At 30.8% G+C, this 12,861-nt stretch overlaps 1 pseudogene; it reads left to right on the top strand.

Moving 5' to 3' along the window:
* The first annotated feature begins 11,405 nt into the window (after nucleotides 1-11,405).
* Nucleotides 11,406-12,861, top strand: part of LOC107947966 (probable protein phosphatase 2C 39) — a 28,499-nt pseudogene continuing 27,043 nt past the window's right edge.

Genomic DNA, 12,861 nt, shown 5'->3' with positions numbered 1-12,861 from the left:
TTTTATTAGAAACAAGAAAACCCATTTTTCAAATTTTGTACAGAGAGTTAAGTAAATTTTAGTGAGGAAGGGTCAGAACCGTTGGGCAGTGAAACAAGGGAAGGTTTAATGAATAAACTGTACTAATTGGCTGGATTAAAAATTCTGAAATTTTTATGGTGAAATGGTATATGAGTCTAGTTTCAGGGAAAATTTACGGAACTCAATTTGGAGCCCTGTAGCTCCAGATAAAAATAAATTAGCAACTATGACGCAGAAAAAATGCTTGCTGGAAATTGCCTAAACAATAAAGTTATTCATGAATAAGTTTATATTTTGGTGTAGTTATGGGAGTAATTACTTATTTATCATGTGTTTACTTACTAAGCTATATGCTTACTCGATTTTATTTTTCTCTTGGTTATAGTGACTTCCAACAACTCGGAAATTGGAACGAAGTCAGACAATCATCTACACTATCCTTCACATTTGGGGTATTTTACTACTAGTGTTCCGAAATTTTATGGCATGTATAGACACTTTATGTAATGTGGGATCATCATGTAAATATATGTTATGGTTCCCTTTTAAATGTAGTGCTTATTAATAGTTAAACTATATGTGTGTTTATACAAATGAAATTGGTTGGTATATTGGAATGTGTTTTAAATTTGCAGGAGGTTTAAGCAAAAAAAAATAAGTAGGAATGCTGTCGAAAATTTTTAAAAATTTAGTAATACCTCATATTCTGTTCCGGTAAGGGATACGGGTAAGGGGTGTTACACATTTCTGACAGCTTCCTCTCCAACTAGTTCTGATGTTGGCAGCGGTAACCCAGCACTTGGACCGTCAATGGCAAGACCTTCAGAGGCATTAGGAGCTTTATCAAGAAATCCCTTCATTTCTCGAGTCTTTTCATCAACCAGCTTCCCGTTGCAAGCACGACAGAGATATCTCCCGTTCCTGACTTTATTTTCAACAACTTGTGCTTCCCTAATCATCTCTTTCACATCGTTCAACTAATTTTCAACTCCCTTCTTTGGTATCTTCCCCAGAGGACGAAGAAGCTCTGCTTTCAATTGCAGCTCTATATCTTCCATTTTGCAATTCAATTCATCTCTCATCCTCTTGAAGTTTCTAACATAATCATTCATCTTTCTGTGATATTGCAAGTATTTACAAACAGGAGTTCCGAGACAATTTGCAATGCCAACAACAGGCTCTACGTACTCCATTGCTATGTCCCTGCAATGCAATCATATATAACAGTAGCAGATAATGAAAGTTTGTGAATGTATTAGATTTTTTATGAAGTTGTGATATGTCAGTGTAAGCATGAATGCAAGTTTCAAGCAATGGCGTCTATTAGATGGAGCTATGGATAGGTGGCAGACAGAAGCATGATGAAATTCTGGTCACCAATATTCAAGTGTGCAAGAGTTCATTACAGAATATTAAGAGCTAAAATATTCTACAGTATGGGATTTCAAAATTATATTGCTTCTGGGTAGCTCTTTGCGTATTAATTTGTATCTATAGTAGACTATGTCTGCTGATCATCCTGTCTTAAAATCTAAAACTGTTGAAAATCAGTAGGGGAAATCATTGCTTCAGATCTTATTACCTTGACTATCTTACAAAGCATAGCTCTTTTCGTATTAATTTGTATCTATAGTAGATTATGTCTGCTGATCATCCTGTCTTAAAATCTAAAACTGTTGATAATCACTAGAGAAGACCATTGCTTTAGATCTTATTACCTTGACTATCTTACAAAGCTAGCTGCTATAACAGTAGCTGATAATAAAAAACAATCATTGTATAGTCATGAATTAAGCAAATGAAAGAAAATTACCTTGACTGGATGCTTGAAAATTAGTGATAGACCTTGGACATCAAAAGAAATTAAAATGAGTGAAGAAGAAGGTGAAAATAGAATTAAGCAAAATTGTGATAGGAATTAATGGGAAAGGATGTGAAGAAGAAGAAGAAAGAGAAAATGATTAATAATTAATGGGAAAGCATAATTACATGTATAAAAAAGACGACTTTCGTGGGTATTAGTAAGAAATCCATCTTTTTTGACTTTTTCTTTTGACTTTTTTCTTTGCTGTCAGCCATTATAATTCGCATTAAATAATAATAATAATTAGGTTTAATGATAAATTTGGTCACTAACTTTTGCTTGTTTTGTCAAAATGGCCCTAATTCTATTTTTGAGCTATTCTTTACCATCATCCTTTGTTTCAATATTTCTTTTCTTTCAAAAGTTTTGAATCTTTCGTATATTTGTTTACTGAGAAGTTTTTCTATTGAGGTAATTTTTTTAAAATAATTAGTTTTATTTTCTTTAAATTAAGATTTTTTCAATTTAATGTATTATTTATTTTAATACTTTCTACATGTAATTATCTTATTGGGTTATCTAACTATTAAATTATATCTCATTAAAAATATTTGACAAATGAAATTCTACATTATCGCAGTTAACTTTTTTAAGGTACTTTCATTAAATCTATTTAAAAGAAGAAGATTGAAAAAAAAAAGAACAAAAGTTGATAGCAAAAAAAAAAACCTCAAAAACACTATTAAAACCATTTTAATAAAATAATCAAACGTTAAAAACTAAATTTATCATTAAATCTAATAATTAATTGAAAAGTATGGGACAGCAGGGTATAAGAATGTATAATCATATGTTACAACTTGAAATTAAATATAGAAGTCAATGAGTTGTATTAGCAATGAGCTGTATTAGGGTGTGAAATTAAACATGTTTTATATTATGTGTAAATTGTACTTGATTTTATCTATATGTTTAGCTATAAGTAAAATTTAGTGAATTCATTATGAGTGGTGTAACACTTTAAACTTGACTTAGACGTTATGGTCAAATCTCGCGATGTCAGGGATTTGAAAACTAAGTTGTTAAGTAGAAACCATGCTAATTTGTTATTCTTTCGTGTTTTAATCCATTTCAAAGCTCTTAATCAATTAATTACTTAGAGATAAAAACGTGTTTGTAGTGAAAGCGTATAAAAGCGTTGTCTTTAGAAAACCGTTCAAATTTGGGAAAACTTTTGCTTTTGATAAAATGCTCTCAGTGTATATAAAATGCTAGATTCAAGTGTGCAACAGTTCATTACAGAATATTAAGAGTTAAAACATTAACAGTTTGAGATTTCAACATTATATTGCTTCTGGGTAGGTCTTTTTGTATTAATTTCTATCTATGATAGATTATGTCTGCTGAACATCCTATCCTCTCTTAAAATCTAAAACTGTTGATAATCAGTAGAGGAAATCATTGCTTGAGATTTCAACTTGATAATACTACTAATTTTCTTTCGAGAAATATCCAGACATATAATAATTTAACTTTTTTTTTGTTTTGTTTTGATTTTAATTTGTTATTGGATGTTATTGAATGATGATTTTCTTTATTTCTTATACAATTTAGTTATGAAACAACATACTCAAGATTTTATTTTTCTAAAATTTTTATAAATATTTTTCTATTTTATAAATAATTTTGAGTTTTTTTTATAATTTTATATAAAATTAGAGTCAAATTGACAGAAAATATAAAAATTGAAGACTAAAATTATTATTATACCAACTGAAACAAGTATGATTTAACAGTTGGGTGACAAAAAAAAATAATTTTGAGAGCATTAGTGATCAAATTGATATTGTTTTAGTTAAGTGATCAAAACGAAAACTTACCTATAGTTGAATGACTAAATTGTGTAGTTTACCCAAAATTCTTTTAAAAATTTTAGTTTAATTTTTTTATACTATGTGGTAAAGCCTTTTATTGAGTTGGCGTCAACCATTAATCGAGTCCCAGCTCGGTAAGAAAACTATCAAAAAAATCATTTTAGGTGCAAAGTGAAATCAGAATTTTAATCACTCCAAAAGCTATTAATTGAACAAAATGTCCTTTTAAATTAAAGTATTTTATTTATATATATAATTTTCTCTAAAAAATATTTATTTCTTATTTAATTATAAATTATTTATTTAATATATTCTTTTAAAAATTTCAATTTAATTTTTTTATATTATTAGAATCCTAAAAATTCAAGTTTAATTTAAACTTTTTTTTTAATTGTTGAAATTAGATAGGAGTTTTTCTTTTGGCTTTTTTTTTTTCAATGCAATTAGATAAGAGTTGAACTTTTAAGTTGACTTGGGATAAATTCCAAACAATTAACCTTAAATCTTAAAATCGATTAATTATTTTCTTCCATTAATTTTGTAAATTCAATATATTTAATTATAAAAATTTGTTGGAAGATTTTTAAATATTTATAATATTTCAATAACTATAAATGAATGGGTATAATTAATCAAAAGTTAAATCTTTTGGCCAATATTGGTCAAGAATTATATCACTTAATTTTTGAAAAAGAATTACAACTATTCAAACAATATTACTTGAATAGTTATAATATTAGATGAATAATCATATTACTTTTTAAAGATGTTATTATTCAATATGTCTCTATGAAAAGACATAAAAATTCCTATAAATAGGAATGATATTTCATTTGAAAATCACACCAACATTCTTTCTACCCTTCCTCATTTTCTAATATTATCAGATTGTTTTATAATCAGTTACTGTAAAAATTCTTTGTAGAAATTGAGTCTCTTGTTATACATTGCTCAGTGCTTAGTGAACTATTCACGTCAGTGTAAAACGCAAACAGTCATTGACTTTATTATATTCTTGAGGTTAATTTGCTTGAAATTATTTTCACCATTAGTAAAACAGTTGGACGTCAAACATTATAACTCAAAGATGAACACCAATTACTACTAATAATGAATAAAGCATTCCAAACAATAATTTGAGAAAATAGGAATGCTTGTATAAACCAATACAACAAAATAAGGTGTAGCCACATTGCTTTATAAACAAAGAAATTCTAACAAGACTCTCCTCCTATGAAAACAAAGCAATAATTGACTCTATTGATACCTTACCATTTATCCAAAACCCAAACGTAGTCTCTCATCCTAAAACAAGCTTAATTTTCAATAATTTGGTCCAATTGCCCTCTTTATTCAATACCCACACCTCATTACTACTTTCAACATGCCACAAAGAGTAATATGGTGATTAAAACCAGCTACCCTCCCTACTCCTTTTCCAATGGTGATACTAACAATTGAAAAACTTCTGTACCCATATAAAATGCAAGGATGTTATCATTAAATTTCCAATAAAACATCATTTAGACATGCTTTACCACCTTCGGACATCAAGAAACAAACCTTTTTTTTTATTTTCTATGTTTTTTTTTTCTTTGCTAGGGTTTAACTAAAAAAATGGTGTTTTTCTTTAGCATTTTTTAGAATCGACTTAGAAGAGAGTTTTGCCAAAGTGAAGAAATATGGGCTTCCCTAAGATGAAGGTGTAAAATCCTTCATTTCCAACCTGACAGCCCAGCTTTCTGGTAAAATGGTTTTGGATATTTCGTTATAATAAAAGTGTAGGGCATTCCCCACATTCTGAAAATGTAGTGGAGAAAGAAAGGGTTGTGTTGGTTATGATGAGTAAGGCTACCAATGAGGTGTTGGAGAGGAGAGGTGGAATTGATGGTGAGGTTTTTGAGAAAGGGTAATAGTACTTGATCCTCTTTTGCTTTAATGTTTTACTTGACATCAGTTAATTTGAAATGTAGGATATTTTACAGTGTGTCACGGGAACAAAGTGACAAAAATACTATGAGAGAAATACAGACGCAAATTGCTTCAACTATCACGTACTTGCCATGCCTAGATGAACCATGTAAGAGCTGTATTTGAGTTCACCTATCTTGATGATCCATGAACCATGTGTTAATCATATATAACCCAAATTACAAAATAATATAATTGCATCTTTGTTTTCTTACAAGAACATCGTTTAAATATAAAGATATTTTATATATTTAAATAGCATCATCGACTTTGAAAGCTTAGCTGTTAAAGTTGAAAATAACCCATCAAACCCTACAATAACATTAACTTATAAAAAAAGTAATTATTTTTTAAAACTCTAATTGTAACACCCTCAAACTTGACCTAGATGTTACAGTCGGATTGTAAAGATTACATTGTACATGAAAACAATATTACTTCATTTTGACAAAAACTATTTAACTCAAAAGAAAACAAGTTTGATTAACCTGTTGAAGATGTACCATTTTTTAAATCCCGTGAGTATGTTGAAGAAAACCATATTTGTTAATTTTACCAAAATGTATTTAATTTACTTACTTTGTTTGTGAGATAAAACATCTTAGCAAATTTCAATAAAACTTACAGCGGAAATCATTATAGCAAAATAACCTTATAACCGTGGTTCATTTTTAGTTGTCTTGATTTAAGTATCGAAAGTTAAAACCTTTGCAAAATAAATGCCAAAATAATTTCTAGCGTCCGAAACAAATTTAAAATGTACAAAAGAGAGTTCAATGCATACTTAAACTGAAAGAGTGAAATACGAGCTCTAGAGTCACTGTCCAATTTTAAGTTTGGAGATCGCATGAAATAAAACAAACAAACGTGTGATCTTAACACCTACTGTGTGATTTGAATCATGCATTGTAGTATATTTATAAACCAGAATGTATCATAGCATATCGGAGCATATCTTATATCATATTAGTTTTCATATCATGTTATAGCATATTTCATATCTTATCATATCATATCATATTATACCCCCAAATGCTACACACCATCTCCGTCCAAACAATATCACCAATTAGAACTACAAGAATCCACCCATCCAATCACACCATGTAATATCCTGAATTAGGGCTTAATCGGAATAGTGGTTTTGTGACCACAAATCCGAGATAGAAATAATTATTTTATAATTATTTTAATGAATATGATATGATTTCATGATTGTGTGAAAATTTCATGATGAAATTCTATGCCTAAAGTACTTAAATTGAAAGTAGGGACTAAATCGAATAAGTTGCAAAATTTGCATTCTAGAAATTTTTAGTATGAAATTGTTTTGGAATATTAATGAGGAGGTCTTAAATAGCAATTTGACCAATTTTAAGTTCATGGACAAATTTAGGACATGGAAGGAATTTTTGGAAAGTTTAGTAGTAAGGGTATTTTGGTCATTTAGTTATTAAAATGAATTAAAAACAAAATTAAAAGCCAATTTTTGTCCATCTTCTTCATTAGGCCGAAATTTCAAGGGTTCTCCATAGCTAGGGTTTGTTTCAAGCTTCCAAGCTCCATAGTAAGTGATTCTAAGCCCCGTTTTTAATGATTTTTACGTTTTTGAGATCCCGGTAACTCGATAAAGCTTATGTTAGCAATAATTTAACCTAGGGTTTATATTTGGAAAAATACCCATAGGTGAAATTTGTGTATTTTGATGTTTTATGATAGAATATGAAGTTTTAAATTATGTTAGACAACTTGTACTACTCGATTTTAAGCAAAAACGAGAAAAAGGGCTTAATCGGTAAAAATACCTAATAGTCACAAGTACATGTTAGAGTGAGAATTTGATGTTGCCATAGAAGAGAAAAGTGATCAGCATGTTGTAAAACATAAGAATAAGGAATAAAATTTAATCCCGAGCCTAGGGGCAAAAATGCAAATATGCAAAAGTTTAGGGGTAAAATTGTAATTTTGCCAAAATTTGAGTTAAGGATTAATTTGATAATGTGAGTATTAAATAAGCTAAATGTGTTATTTTATATCAAGAAAGACGTGGAATCGACCTCAATCGAGGAAAAGAAAAGATTGTGGACTAAATTGCAAAATCTTTGTATTTTGGTACCAAGGTAAGTTCATGTGTAAATAAAGTAGCATAATTGTTATTTTTAAGTTATTGATGTTAATTATATGTTATGCTGAATTTTATTATGAAATGTATACTTTCTGGTTAATTTCAAATAATATGTAAATTATGTGAGCTACTTGTTAAATATAATTGTTACCGAGTATTGATTTCGACATTCTACGGAAGACGGCAAGGATAAGTGTTCGAGGAAAAAGCCCGTTTGAACCTTAGGAATAGATTAGGATACAAGTGACATGTCACTAGGATGGTTGAGCATCCGAACTCGTTGAGTTGAGTCCGAGTTCACTTATGGATGCGAATGTCCGAACTCGTTGAGTTGAGTCCGAGTTCGTGAGATGTAACTAGGCATCCGAACTCGTTGAGTTGAGTCCAAGTTCACTTATGGATGCGAACGCCCGAGCTCATTGAGTTGAGTCCGAGTTCGCTTATGGGCGGGTTACATGATTGCTTGATTGCATATATGGCACTTATGTGCAAGTTATCCATATATCCGAATTATATTCCGATGTGTTCAACGGGTAAAGTTCTACTCAAATGGAGGAATATTCGAGATGTAAAGAGACGTATTAGTAAGTGATATGAAATGGATATTTTGGACAGGTATGTATTTAACCCTCGGGTTGAGTATTGATACAACCACGATAAGGTAATAAGATGATGAAAAATGATTAAAAATGTGATATGTGTTTTAGTGATGCATGCTAATGTTGATTGGCATGACTGTTTGTTATGTTACTTATTATTTGCATATGAACTTACTAAGAATTTATGCTTACTCCCTCCTTCTTACTCATTGTAGTTTTGGACAAGCCAGCTCAGGAGTCGGGATAGGTCGAAGGCTCAGTCACATTATCCGGAAGACTTTTGGTAATGGCTTGAAAATTTAAGTATGGCATGTATAGCAATATACCTTTTTGTGTAAATGATCTTATGGTATGGTGATGGAATGGTTGAGGAAATGCTTGATAATGACAAATTATGAAAATGGTTAGTTTAGATTATGTTTGATGTAAGGAAAATTAATAAGATACTTAGTGCATAAAAACTCATAAAAGGGATGAAATTTGCCATAAACAGGATACTGCAGCAACACTGACTCGAGTTTGAAAATTTACTAAAAATCATAGAAATTGAATTTGGTGATGGACTACATATCAAATTGAAGCTTATTATGTCTAGTTTCACATGAAATAAATCAAACAAGTAAAGGAATTATATGTTAGAAGATATTTGAATTTTAGTGAAATAGAGTCATAGCAGTTTCTGAATCCCCTGTTCCAACTTTAGAAATTCACCATAAATTGTAAAGATATAATTAGGTGGTGTATTTTATATTCTAAGAATCCTTATTGAGTCTATTTTAATGAGAAATAAACCTCATAGTCATATGAATTTTGTACAGAGATAAATATGGTTCGTAGTAAACAGAGGTCAGACAAGTCAAGTCCTGAAACAGGGGTAACTTTAACTAATAAACTGTACTAATTGGCCAAACCAAAAATTCTAGAAAAAAATTAGTAGATAGGTATATGAGTCTAGATCTAGGAAAAATTTACAGATCTTGATTTTGAGTTTCGTAGCTTGAGATATGATTTTTCTTGTGACTGTGATGCAAGTAGCTTAAAAGCTGTGAATGTAGAAATAAATAATCCAAAGTTCTAAATATGTTAAATTAAGCTTAGTAACACCTCATACTCGACTCCGGCGACGGTCTCGGGCGTGGGGGCGTTACACACCAATATGTGGAAGTATTCCACTCATAAATATGCAACTGAGCTGCTAGATAGGAATTTTCTGATCTAGCTGCCATAGTTGCAGTAAAAACTATCATAACACTTCATCATATTATAACCCATCCCAAAACATTGGCATAATCATAATTATAATATCATAAATCAATATATCATAAGTCGTATGACATGTATTCACATACATTTTTATAAGGTGATTTATATACAACCTACTTAACATACCTCCTAAGCTTACCCATGTATATATATATGTATTAAAACTTACATTTTTGGGGGGTTATATGATGCCCATGGACCTAATATTTGAGTCCTTTAATTGGCCCTTAATTGGGGCTTAAAATTGGCCAAAATGCCCACATAGTCGTGTGGCCCACACGACTCAAAAAGCTATCTCGTGTGGTCCACACAGCCTACCAACACAGGCTGTGTAAATTCACATGACTGTGTGCTCCACACGTCCTACAACATGGCCATGTGGCATTGGGCAATTTCGAAAACAACCCTTGTTTCGCAATTTTCTTGAGTTTCGATTGAGTTTTCAGGTTATTTCACACACCTAATTGTTGTTTTGATTAACTAGTCAATTGGAACTCACGAATCCTACAAACCTTCATCAAACCACACGGATTAACTAACAATACTTATCCAAAATAACATCATTAAATCAAAATTTCATCCCCTAAAACAAAATTCGAAACTTAGTTCTCCAAAACAATGTCGAAAATTATATCTACTTTGCTGGAGAGTTAGGATTCTCACACCTTTCGCCTAGTCGAGAACCACAAAATACTAATCATGATAACGAACAAAAAATATACCAACATAAACTCAACTTGTTCAAGAAACTAAATAAAACTAAACTATTAATGAAAAGACAACAAAAGTAACCAAATGAAACTTACACTGCAAACAGAATACGATCCAAGTGACAAAACACACAAAATAAATGGTAGTATTCAAGAATAATGAAAGTGGAAAAAGAAGAAAAATAAAAAGAACCAAGAGAAAAGAAGATAAACAAAAGAATAGGGAAACAAAAGAAAGTAACATACAAAGTGGGGTGAGAGTGTGGACGGTTGAAACAATGAGTGAAAATAGAGATTTAGTAAAATTAAATTAAAATAAATAAATAAAAAGATTTAAGTTAATCTAAATCCCACCTACTAGATTTTATAAAATTTAAATTGGTAATAAGCTAAAGTCTTACTACTCAACCAATAAACTCATCATTGAAAATAAGAGATAAGCCCTAAGGCTCAAGTTGAACATAATACCAAAATAAATAGGAAAAATTCAAAAAAGAAAAAAACAAAATTGAACTCTAGACCTAAAGCAAACATTCAAGGTACTTAACCACCACACCAAATCAAATTACTTGACATGCTTAACAATTAGAATTTATAAAATTTGAAGCATTATGCCAATGTAAAATAAAAAAGTTGTGAAAGACATTAAGACATTAAGCCAGACATGTTGTGAAAGGATTCACTCAGCGCGAAATGATCGATTATATTAAGACTTTTAGTTTTGTATCTAAAAAAGATTCCTTGCGCATTGTGTTAGTATTAGTAGCTCATTTTGATCATGAGTTGAAACAATCATTTTAATTTCAAATCATTTGAGATTTTTGACTAGATAAATTTATTATTGTTATATTGAATTAAATTAGATAAAATTAAATTAAATTTGATCAATGAATTCGATTTTTTAAGTTGAATTAAGTCAACAACAACATAGAAAAAAAAAGATCTTCGTATAAAAAACAAATTTGATTAGTAAAGTTAGAGGAACAAACCAAGTTTACTTTATAAGGTACCAACCATTGACTGCAGAAATACCATAAGATGAAGGTATCCCTTCTCTTTTCTAGGTTTTCTTTAAATACCTTTTCTTTTTTATAGTTAGACTTTCCATTATCTATTGTGTGAATATGAATATATGTGTGTAATGAAGAAATGGGTTATGGTTTTTCTTTGAAAGAACCCATTTGCAGCATTTTGAAGTGATTGATTTGGATTTATTATATATGGGTTTTGATTATGATTGTATTTTCATGGAAATTTGCAAATTGGAGTAAATTGTTTCCAAGAACTAGTTTGTGGTAACTTGGTTTGATAAATCTGGAAGATTTGGATTTTTTGGATAATTTGACCTCAATAATTTCCCATTAGAAAATGAAATTGTTAAAAGTTGTGAATCAATTAACTACATTTTGGAAACAAAAAATTAACCCATTTCCACCACAATGCTTTACTGTTGATGGCATGCCTATCTTCATCAATGGCGATTTCTAGGAAACGTTGTGTAAATTTTCTGCTTATATATATTCACTGCAGGAGAAAGTTCAAGAAAAAGTTGGCTTAAACCCTTCTAATAATGCTGAATCTGGAAAAGGGAAGAGTAAGATGTTGAAGAACATAACGCATGGCTATCATTTAGTGAAGGGGAAAACAAATCATCCAATGGAAGACTATGTTTCCGTGGAGTTTAAGCAAGTAAACGGCAATGCGCTTGGTTTATTCACCATATTCAACTGCCATTTGAGCCATGTTGTTCCCGATCATTTGAGGCAAACTTGTTTAACAATATCTTGAATGAGGTAATCTATAATTAGCTGGATCTTATGGTATCTTTTTCCTATACATTGACAGTGTTTGTTTTGGAATTTTAACTAAGTGCCTCTGTTTCTTTTCACGCGGGCAGCCCGACTTTTGGACGGAACCAGAGAATGTGATTAGGAGAGTGTATCATTTAACGGATACAAATATATTGGAACAAGCCATTGATTTGGGCAAAGGGGTTCAACGGGAGTAACAGCAATATTGATAAACTGCCAGAAACTTGTAATAGCAAATGTTGGCTATTCCCGGGCTGTGATCTCTAAGAACGGTTTGGCTAAACAGCTTTTAGTTGATCATGAGCCCGCTTCTGAAAAGGAGAGCATTGAAAATAGTGGCAGTTTGGTTTCGAACTTTCCAGGTAATGGGTGCCTGGTCTTTTGGGGATGACTGTTAAAGTTGGCCTGCATGCAGACAAGTAGCAGAGAAGCAGCCCAAGCCATGCAGCTGCAGCTGAAGTTCAAGCTGCTGTTTCATTTTGTTTCATTTTGTTACTTCCAAATGATGTTTGTAACTTAGATTAGAACTAAGTTGTTAATGAACTTGATGTAATTAGGTGAAGTTTGAACTGATAAATCAGCTTTACCAAGTGTGCAAGTCCTGTTTAACAAGTTTCAATGCTACTTACTGGAGTTAGGTGGATATGTTCGAAGGTGGCAACTACAGCAGCAACATGCATGCA

Source organism: Gossypium hirsutum, chromosome A04 (assembly GCF_007990345.1).
Source record: "Gossypium hirsutum isolate 1008001.06 chromosome A04, Gossypium_hirsutum_v2.1, whole genome shotgun sequence".
Lineage (NCBI taxonomy): Eukaryota > Viridiplantae > Streptophyta > Magnoliopsida > Malvales > Malvaceae > Gossypium > Gossypium hirsutum.
Note: the sequence above shows the minus strand (reverse complement) of the source record. Positions and strands in the feature narration are given on the sequence as shown.